Source organism: Mustela nigripes, chromosome 2 (assembly GCF_022355385.1).
Source record: "Mustela nigripes isolate SB6536 chromosome 2, MUSNIG.SB6536, whole genome shotgun sequence".
Taxonomy (NCBI): Eukaryota; Metazoa; Chordata; class Mammalia; order Carnivora; family Mustelidae; genus Mustela; species Mustela nigripes.
Window position 1 is genome coordinate 76,976,598 of NC_081558.1, and position 8,897 is coordinate 76,985,494.

Consider the following 8,897-nt stretch of genomic DNA (forward strand, 5'->3'; position numbering starts at 1 on the left):
GGGCGCACGCGAGAACTAGACGTGCAACTTGCACAGCACGGGGTGAGCACCGCGCAGGGAGGGGGGCACAAAAGTTTGCAGACTATTGCACCGCAGCCGACTGCACGCGAACAGAGGGTCGACTCCCCCTCGCCAGGAGGGGTCTCTTCCAGGGTCGGCGCCAAGGGGACCGGGGGTTTGGACATGGCTCTGACATATAGTGATAGTTCTCTACATGTTACGGAAGGGAGGGCCTAGACACCAGGGCAGAGGGACGACACCGCGCTTTGCGAAAAGCAACAGGCGGCTGCACCTTACCTTGCGCCAGTCCCGGGCCGGGGTGGCTGCTCCATCCTCGTGGCGCAGGGAGGAGGCGTTGGATGCGTATGGCTGGGGGTGTGCGCTGCCAGAACTGCAGCGGCCGCTCTTCCCACCTAGCTGCGAGCCGGGCTGCCCACCCCGAGCCCGGCCGGCCGGGAGGGCTCGTTCCGGGTCGCCGCGGCGGCGTTAGTGCGCGGCGGCTGGAGCGCGGGACGCGGGCAGTGCGTGGCTAGCTGGCGTCCTCCCGCGCCTCCGCCGAGCGAGGGTGCGGCCCCGGGCTGCCGTGCAGAGCACCGCTGGGCTCCCGCTTCTGCGGCGGCTGCTGCAGACCCTGCGTCCGGCCCGGGAGCCTCGCAGGAGGAGGAGACAAAGACGCGAGGGAGGCGAAGCGCCGCTCGCCCAGATGCGATCGTCTCAGTCACTAGAGGGGAATCGCCTCCAAACCCGGGCTGGGGATGAGGGAGGAGGGGGGAGGAGGCAGGGGACTGGAAAAGCAGCAGGGAATGAACGTGACAGTCGGAGATCTGCCGCCGCCTCGCCCGCGCTGCCCTGTCGCCACCCGGGTGGAGGGTCCGGAATGGAGAGGGAGGGCGGGGGCTGAGCGTTTACTGCTGGAGGAGATGAGTTGAGGTGGGAGTATTCGCTCCCTCCGCCTCCCATGCCTGCCTTCCTCGCAACCAACACCCTCCCCCCACCCCCACCACCTCCCGCCCGCCCCGCCGGTGCATAGCTCCACTCTCAGGAAGCTATGGCCCCATTCTTTCTCCTGTTTTTATAACTACTGAGATCAAAGCTGAGTAAAACTGGCAGAAGCAGCGTAACATGGTGATGGGTTGATTGTCCTCTAATGGGGAAAAGGCGGATGCTTAAAATCTATTTGACAAATGAATGTCTACTGGGTGCCAAGTACTGTACTAGGCTGTTCTGGGGTAAGATGAATAAAGTGAGATATACCCCTCCAAGGCTCTATAATCGAATACCAGAATGATCCCCTGCAGCTCCTGAAGTCCAAAGTTTTGGGGATGAGTTGTGGCCCCTCATCCCTACCTCCAACCAGTCCAGTTTCTTAAAGCAGAAGGTGCTAGGAGAATTGAATTTGCCTTCCCATTGCAGGGATGACTCTGAATGTACAGCCAAAATGGAGTGTATAGTGTATATAGACCCTAAGAAAGTATGTGTGTGTGTGTGTGTGCGTTTGTTAAGATTAAAGCAAATTACTGCTTTTAGAAGTTTTATGTCATGACTTAAATTATTCATCAGATCTGCTCCTAAATAAAGAAATGAATAAACAAACAAACAAACAAGAAATTTGGGCCAGATGAAATCTGTTTTCCAGCATCTACAGATACCATCTTCTCTGACAGCCTGTTTCCACAGCCCTAATCTCTTACTCTAGGCAGAATTGCTTCTCCCTTTCTCTTCGCTGTCACTATCCTACTTGCCAATCACTTGCAGAATTCACACAGTACAGATTTTTTATAAACTTCTATTGCTTTACTCACCTTTTTTTCCTCTTTTTTCAGGATTCCCCTGCAACATCCAGCCTTGTTTTGTATGCAGCTAATGGGTACTCAAGGAAAGCTTAACCAATTGAAGGCTGTTTTCTCCTCTAAACACAGCTAAATCCCAGTGTCTCCAGAATTAAAGGAACTTGAGTGATGAAATTTTTAAGAGTTTGGAGCAGGGGAGGACACATATAGAGTTCTACTCACAGCTCTCCTGACCTAGAAATGTAAAACTATGTAATTCATTTGTGTTTCTAAACAATTTTCTTCTCCCAATTACAAGCCCACCTCTGCTGAATTCCCAGAAGCAAGGGAAACTAAGCTGTTGGACAAATGCATAGAGCAAGAGATTCGTACTCAGCTGCCAACACCTAAAGCAAACCCCTTCCAGGTGTAGAATGACCCAAACCTCTTTGATCATTCCAAGACCTGTGTCAAATATGTTGAAAGCCTGTCAAGGTGTCTCATTTCCAATGAGGGTCTCCTTGTGGATGCATTTTAGAATAGTTTGGACAGTATTTCATTGTTGAGAGGTGAGAAATATGCTGTGGAGTTTAGGGATATTTAAAATTGTTCTTAATTTAATTGTAGGATGGATACCCTAGATCAGGGATGCTTTATGAAAAGGGTCCAGAATGGGTAGGAGATCAGAGAAAATGACCGCTATGTTTCTAAGATGATACTGTGATTGGAAAGTTTGTAGTTTTTTGTAGCTTAAGTTTTGCTTATTGTTTTTTTAAGTGAAGTTTTAGGACCCAGACACAGGTACATATGGATGGCAGGTATGTAATTTGGTATAATTTTTCTGAAGGGAAATATGATGTTATTCTTGAAAGCATGAAATTTTTGCACGCCAATGTCCCTAAGACTCTACTCCTAGAAATTTATCATTAGGGATAAATAAGGATCTACAGTAAGATTTTTCTATAAGGTTATTCATTGCGGTGTTGTTTATTCTAGTGAAAAACTGAAAATACACAAAACCAAATGGAAATGTCTAACAAGATAGGAATGGTGAAATATTTTGTAAGTCTATAAGTGAGATACTGGTCAGACATTAAACCGTGTTGTAAGTGAATGAGTGAATATTGTCAACAATGACAGTTACACTTTTAGATGAAAAAAAAATCAGAAGCACAGGATGAGAGATGAAATAATAAAAATTAATATCTGGAGTCAACAGATGTAGGTGTGGAGCTAGACGTTTCTTCTTGATAGTTATGTGATCTTAGACTTGAACTTCGAATTCCTCAACTGTGTGACTGGTTGATGTTATTTAGCTCATGGTGTTGTGTTTTACAAGAAATAGTATTTGTGAAACACTTACTCCAGTGCCTTCTACATGGTAAAATCTCAATATGTTTTTCTCTTGGCAATCATTAAATGTATAATATAAACACCTACATATATTTAGGCTCTTGTCAAAGGCAATATACATTCCAGTATTAACAGTGCATATCCCTGTTAATACAGGCATTACAGGTATCTTTTAAATAATATAGGATAATCAAAAGCAGAGGAATTTGTCTTTAATTCAGTTTTCTTTTAATTAAAAACAAATGATTTCTAACTATTGACATAGGAAACCTCTAAACTTGGATGCTTTCTGCTCTAGTTGACTCACATAATCATCAACAATAGTTGCTCACCATTGGTGTCGCCCATGCTATAAAAAGGATAAACGACAGGGCATGGAGTTTGTCACCTCTGATATAAACTTAGATTTGTTTTGTAGCAACCAGGAGTCAAATCCAGCTCAGCAAAATATGCTGTTTAATACCAGGAGCTGATTGGTTATTATCCTTGACTTGTGTTGACAGCCCATAAAAAAAAAAAAAAAAAAAAAAAGAAGAAGAAGAAGAAGAGAAGAGAAGAGAGGAGGTATCAGAAGCTATATTTGTAACTTAATTAGTGAATTAAGAAGGAAACCTAACATTGAAGGGCCATGGGATTTAATAACCTTCACATCTATAGCAGTGACCCCTCTGGGCCAAAGGTGGAGATTTTGTAAAACTTACTGTGTGTGTCACAAATGTTGCAAAAATGTGCAGGACAGTATCATTTGCATGTGTTTTCAGTTTAACTATCATTAGAAATAGGAGCCAGCATTGTTTTAAAATCAATATAGTCTAGTAAGTTTGCATATAAAGGAAATCCCTTGAATTTTGAATTGTATTCTCCATTTGAAACTCTCTAGAAAAATTAAAAATGCATTTCTCTGAGCACCTGAGTTGATTTTCTGAAATCCGAGTAGTTGGGACACCTTAAATGAATGGGATCAAGGCAAGAAGACATTAATATCCTGAATCCTTTGTGGAACATGTTCCAGTGAACTATTCTTCATAACAAACCACTCTAGAATTTCTTAGCTTAAGAAACAACGATCTTTTATTGGCCTGAATCCGGAATTTGGAGAAGGCTCAGGAAGGAAGTCTAAGTTCGGGCCCTCTCAGTGTCAGCTTAGGGCCACTTGATTCAGAACTAGATGATTCGATTCCCGAATGACTCATTCACACGCCCAGCAGTCTCTGCTGCTGTTGCTGTTCAACAGGAGCTGAGGGTCAGGACCTCGGTTTACACATGGTCACTCCATGCGCATCTCTCCATAGTTTCTCATAGATTTCCTCACTTCGTGGCATTAAAGTTCACAGAGAGAGTCCCAATAGGAATCAGAACTTGCCTGGATAGTGAAAACCTGAACAGTTAATCATTGCGTATTACACAAACAATCTAGTCTTTATACAATATTATAACTATTAATCCAGAATTCACTGGACAATGTAAATCAGTGAATATAACTCATCCTTTGGACGATTTAGGTAAATGGATCAATTTTTCTTCCATTTACTGAGATCATTTGGAATGTGAATTAGTACATCCACTATGGGAAACGATATATAGATTACTAAAAATAATTAAAAATAGAACTATTGCATGATCTACCAATTCTACTTCTGGGTATTTATCCAAAGGAAACAAAATCACTGTCTCAAAATATACCTGTACCCTCATGTTATTGTAGCATTATTTCTAATAGTCAAGACTTGGAAACAACCTAAGTGTCTACTGATGGATGAATGAAGAAAGAAACACACACACACACACACACACACACACACACACACACAGGAATATTATTAAGCCATAAAAAAGAGGGAAATCCTGCCATTTGTGACAACATGGGTGGAACTTGAAGGTATTATGCTAGGTGAAATAAACCAGACAGAGAAAGACAAACACTGTATGATTTCACTTCTATGTAGAATCTAAAGGAACAAAACAAAACCAAAAACCAAAAACCTTAGGTACAATGAACAGATTGGTGGTTGCCAGAGCTGGGGATTGGGGGAGATGGGAGAAATGGGTTTATTGTTTAATAAAAATAAAGGGATTAGAGGACTAGCCATTTATAAATTCATAATAACTTCTGTGTGTGTGTGTGTCTGTGTGTGTGTGTGTATATTTAATGATGGTTCCACATAATAAAGACCAATTTCCCTATCATGATTTTCATGGGCCTCTGCAATTAAACTTTCATTCTAGCTCTATCTCATAGCTTCCTCTAATTTCTTATGTTTATCCATCTCATCTGGGCCTGATGTTGACTCATATTTGGGCTAGCTATTGGCAAGTTTGCCCCTCTTAGTAGACTTATAGTAGGGCACTGAAGTTCCTTGAGAGCAGAGACTTTATTCCAACCAGTATATGCCCCCACAACTGTCAGCCGAGCCATGCAAGGAGTGGGTGCTTATACGTATTTATTGAAAAGATGAATAATTCAACACCCCTTGCCTTTCCAATTCAATCATTCTATCTCCAAAATGGCAACATTGCTCGTGAGCTGCTCCACAGGGGAGCTAATTAATTCTCTGAAACTAGAAAATGTTTTGAAGTTCCACAGTACTTTGGAAGCACCCAAGAACATTAATATGTGTAATAAAGGCATTATTATTACTTCCCTGACACATAAATGGCAAATAATCCATTTTAATGTGTTTGTTTTGAATATGCTCAACAAATTTGCAAGAAGTAATGCATTGTTGGCTTATTTCTATTAATGGACACCTTGTGTGGACTGAATAAGATGTGGCCTCTTTTGGCTCTGCTGTTTGTTCATTTCTGTAGCTTTCGGAACTGCTATTATATGAGCTTCCTGCCAGAAAGGTACCCATGATATGACAATCAGACTTGTGGAGATTCTACATCTTGATATGTAGTATGGGTACTTAGGAACTTCTAGGATTGCACGCTTAGTCCCCAGCCATATAATTTCTGTGGGAAATGTCTGGTAACTACAAAGCTGAGTGATCCAATAGAGAAATCCTAGCAGATGGAGCTATCAGTCTATTCCTGGGAATTTGGGGAAAGAAAACGGGGAAGACGGGGCTCATCTCTCTGATGGCTAACACTGCAAGAAGCAAACCATCGGAGCCACGACCGAGCATGACATCTGCCATTTGGAGAAGGCCACAATGCGTCGGGAGTGATGAAGCTGCCACAAGGGGACAGAGGTGAGAGGCAGAGTGAGTCCTTGTAGGGTCTGAGTCCCTGGGTCCAGCCATTTGGGAGTTCAGAATGTCTCTGCTTTTCTCTGCCTTTATTCATCCTCTCTTTTATTCATCCTCTCTTTTCAAGAAATCACCTTTTTGCTTAAACTAGTTCAAATTTAGTTCCCACCACTTGGGACCAAAAAAAATTCCAACAAATGCAACATCAAAGAGAAATGCTTCTCAGAGTATGTTTGATTAAAAGGTTGGAGAGAGAGCACTTGGGGACATGTTGAGATGAGGCTTATATTTTGAGAAGTTAAAAGCCCAGTGAATAATAGAATTAGAACCCTATTTTTCCAGATAATAAAAATAGGATGTGTCATGTGAAAGCAGGATCCCAGTGTTTGTGATTTACTAGCATGTAGGCTTCATGAGAGTAGAAATTTAGATTTTTTTACTACTGTACACTGATAACCAGAATAGAATTCTGTAGATATTAGGGGTTTGATATATATTTGTTGAATGAGTTAATGGATTTATTTGTTGTATCTCTTCCTCACTCCTAGTAAAAATATGAAAAACTATTACTTATTGAATTCACCCTATAAACTAGTCACTTTTCTCATCAGACCCATCATTTAGTTTATTACCAGACCTTGGAGTGGGAGGCCACTAGGGATGAAAAGAACTTGTTCTGCGATTAAACAGTTTGTCCAGGGGCACCTGGGTGGCTCAGTGGGTTAGGCCGCTGCCTTCGGCTTGGGTCCTGATCTCGGGGTCCTGGGATCGAGTCCCACATCAGGCTCTCTGCTCGCGGGGAGCCTGCTTCCCTCTCTCTCTCTCTCTCTGCCTGCCTCTCTGCCTACTTGTGATCTCTCTCTGTCAAATAAATAAATAAAATAAAATAAAAAAAACAGTTTGTCCAGTTTGCATGCAGATTCTATATGCTGAGGGTCAGGATTTGAACTCTGGAGCATAAGTCTCCAAAATGTATGCTCTCTCTAACATACCACACTCACATATTAACATATAGGGCAGAGATTTCTCCTGGAGCAATAAACTTAAAAAGGATAGTGTTGGACTGGAGTATTGCTTTATATATAATTCCAGCTCTAATTATCAAGGATTTAGTGAACACAGACTAAGTCCTCATTTAATAGACGAATAAGTACATGTCTACAGTGCTGCCTCCAGTACTCCCAAATCTCCTTAGAAAGTCTCATGATCAGGATGGAGGCTCTCCTCTTATTTCCCCTGTCTTCCCATAAGGGAACTTCATTACACCCCCAATCCCTGATAGCTACTGGTGCTTCACTGCAACCCTTTGGCATCACTGTTCTTAATCCCACAGCTTCTTACTGCAAGCTCCTGCTACTCCTGGTCCCTTAAAGGGGAACACTGGAGGTGTTAGGGGCCTTATTCCTTACCCCCAAGACTAATGGGAATAATGGATAAATACCCGACACACTACTCTTCTGCTGGTTTGACTCTCCAGAATATTCTACACTGTCTCTGAGAGGTCCTCAGTGTGACTATGCCTCAATTACCCATAATACTAATTTGCTCAAAAGCAAATCCTTTAGTGTTTTCCTTCTCTTCCATGCCTCACTTACCTAGACATCTCCCAGAACTTTCCAAATAAACTACTCAAACTCTTACATTTATCTCAAGGTTCTACTTCTGGGCTAGCCTAAGCTAAGTCATCTCTCTGACTCTTTCATCTTCATCCCTAATGGAGAGGATCAAATTATGTGATTGATGAGTTTGAAAAAAGAAACTGAGCACTGTCTGTTACTTCAACTCTTTTGAAGAGGGCAGGTTCACAGGAATTGCATGTTTGGACTACTCTTTGCCATGGGTTTAAAAGACTTGCCTTCATGGGAAGGTCTTCAGTTAGCAATTGGATGGATAAATCAGTTTAATTTATTGGCAATATAGTGGACATTTTGATTCCATGAAGATTAGACTCACATGATTCATAAAAGGCAACATGTGGAAACAACCCAAATAAACATCAACTGATGAATGGATAGAGAAAATATGTTATAGCCAGAGAACAGAGTATTATTTGACTTTTAAAAGGCATGAAATAGTCATACTTGTTACAACATAGATAGATATTGAGAACATTATGGTAAGTAAAAAAATACAGTCACAAATTATCATATATTGTATGATTCCACTCATATGCAATGGCTAGGAGTTCTGCAGATATAAAATAGATTAGTGGTTGCTTAGGTCTAGGGTGTGAGGAGGGGAGTGGGGAAGGGAAGAGACAGCTGAAGGGTGTGGGGTTTCTTTCTGAGGCTATCAGAATGTTGTAAAATTGAGTAGAGTGATGTGGTTTCCCATATCTCTTCATATACTAAAAACCATTGAAAGGTACACTTTAAATAGGTGAATTGTTTGGTATATGAATTATATCTCAACAAAGCTCTCAAAGTTAGGTCCAGACCATGATGCAAACTACTGACATGAGGGGAGACTAGGTAAAGGTATGAGAATGCTCTCTATTCTTTTTTTTTTTTTTTTTTTAAATCAGAGAGAGAGAGGGAGAGAGAGCAAGAGAGCACAGGCAGACAGAGTGGCAGGCAGAGGCAGA

At 42.0% G+C, this 8,897-nt stretch overlaps 1 protein-coding gene across 6 annotated transcripts in view; it reads right to left on the minus strand.

The window, feature by feature from the left end:
- Positions 1 to 983, minus strand: part of LRRC3B (leucine rich repeat containing 3B) — an 89,062-nt gene extending 88,079 nt beyond the window's left edge. For all 6 annotated transcript variants that reach the window (XM_059390816.1, XM_059390825.1, XM_059390826.1 and 3 more), the window contains exon 1: positions 298 to 983. The gene's annotated coding sequence lies outside the window, so the exon portion shown is untranslated. The remainder of the gene's footprint in view (positions 1 to 297) is intronic.
- Positions 984 to 8,897: the final 7,914 nt, after the last annotated feature.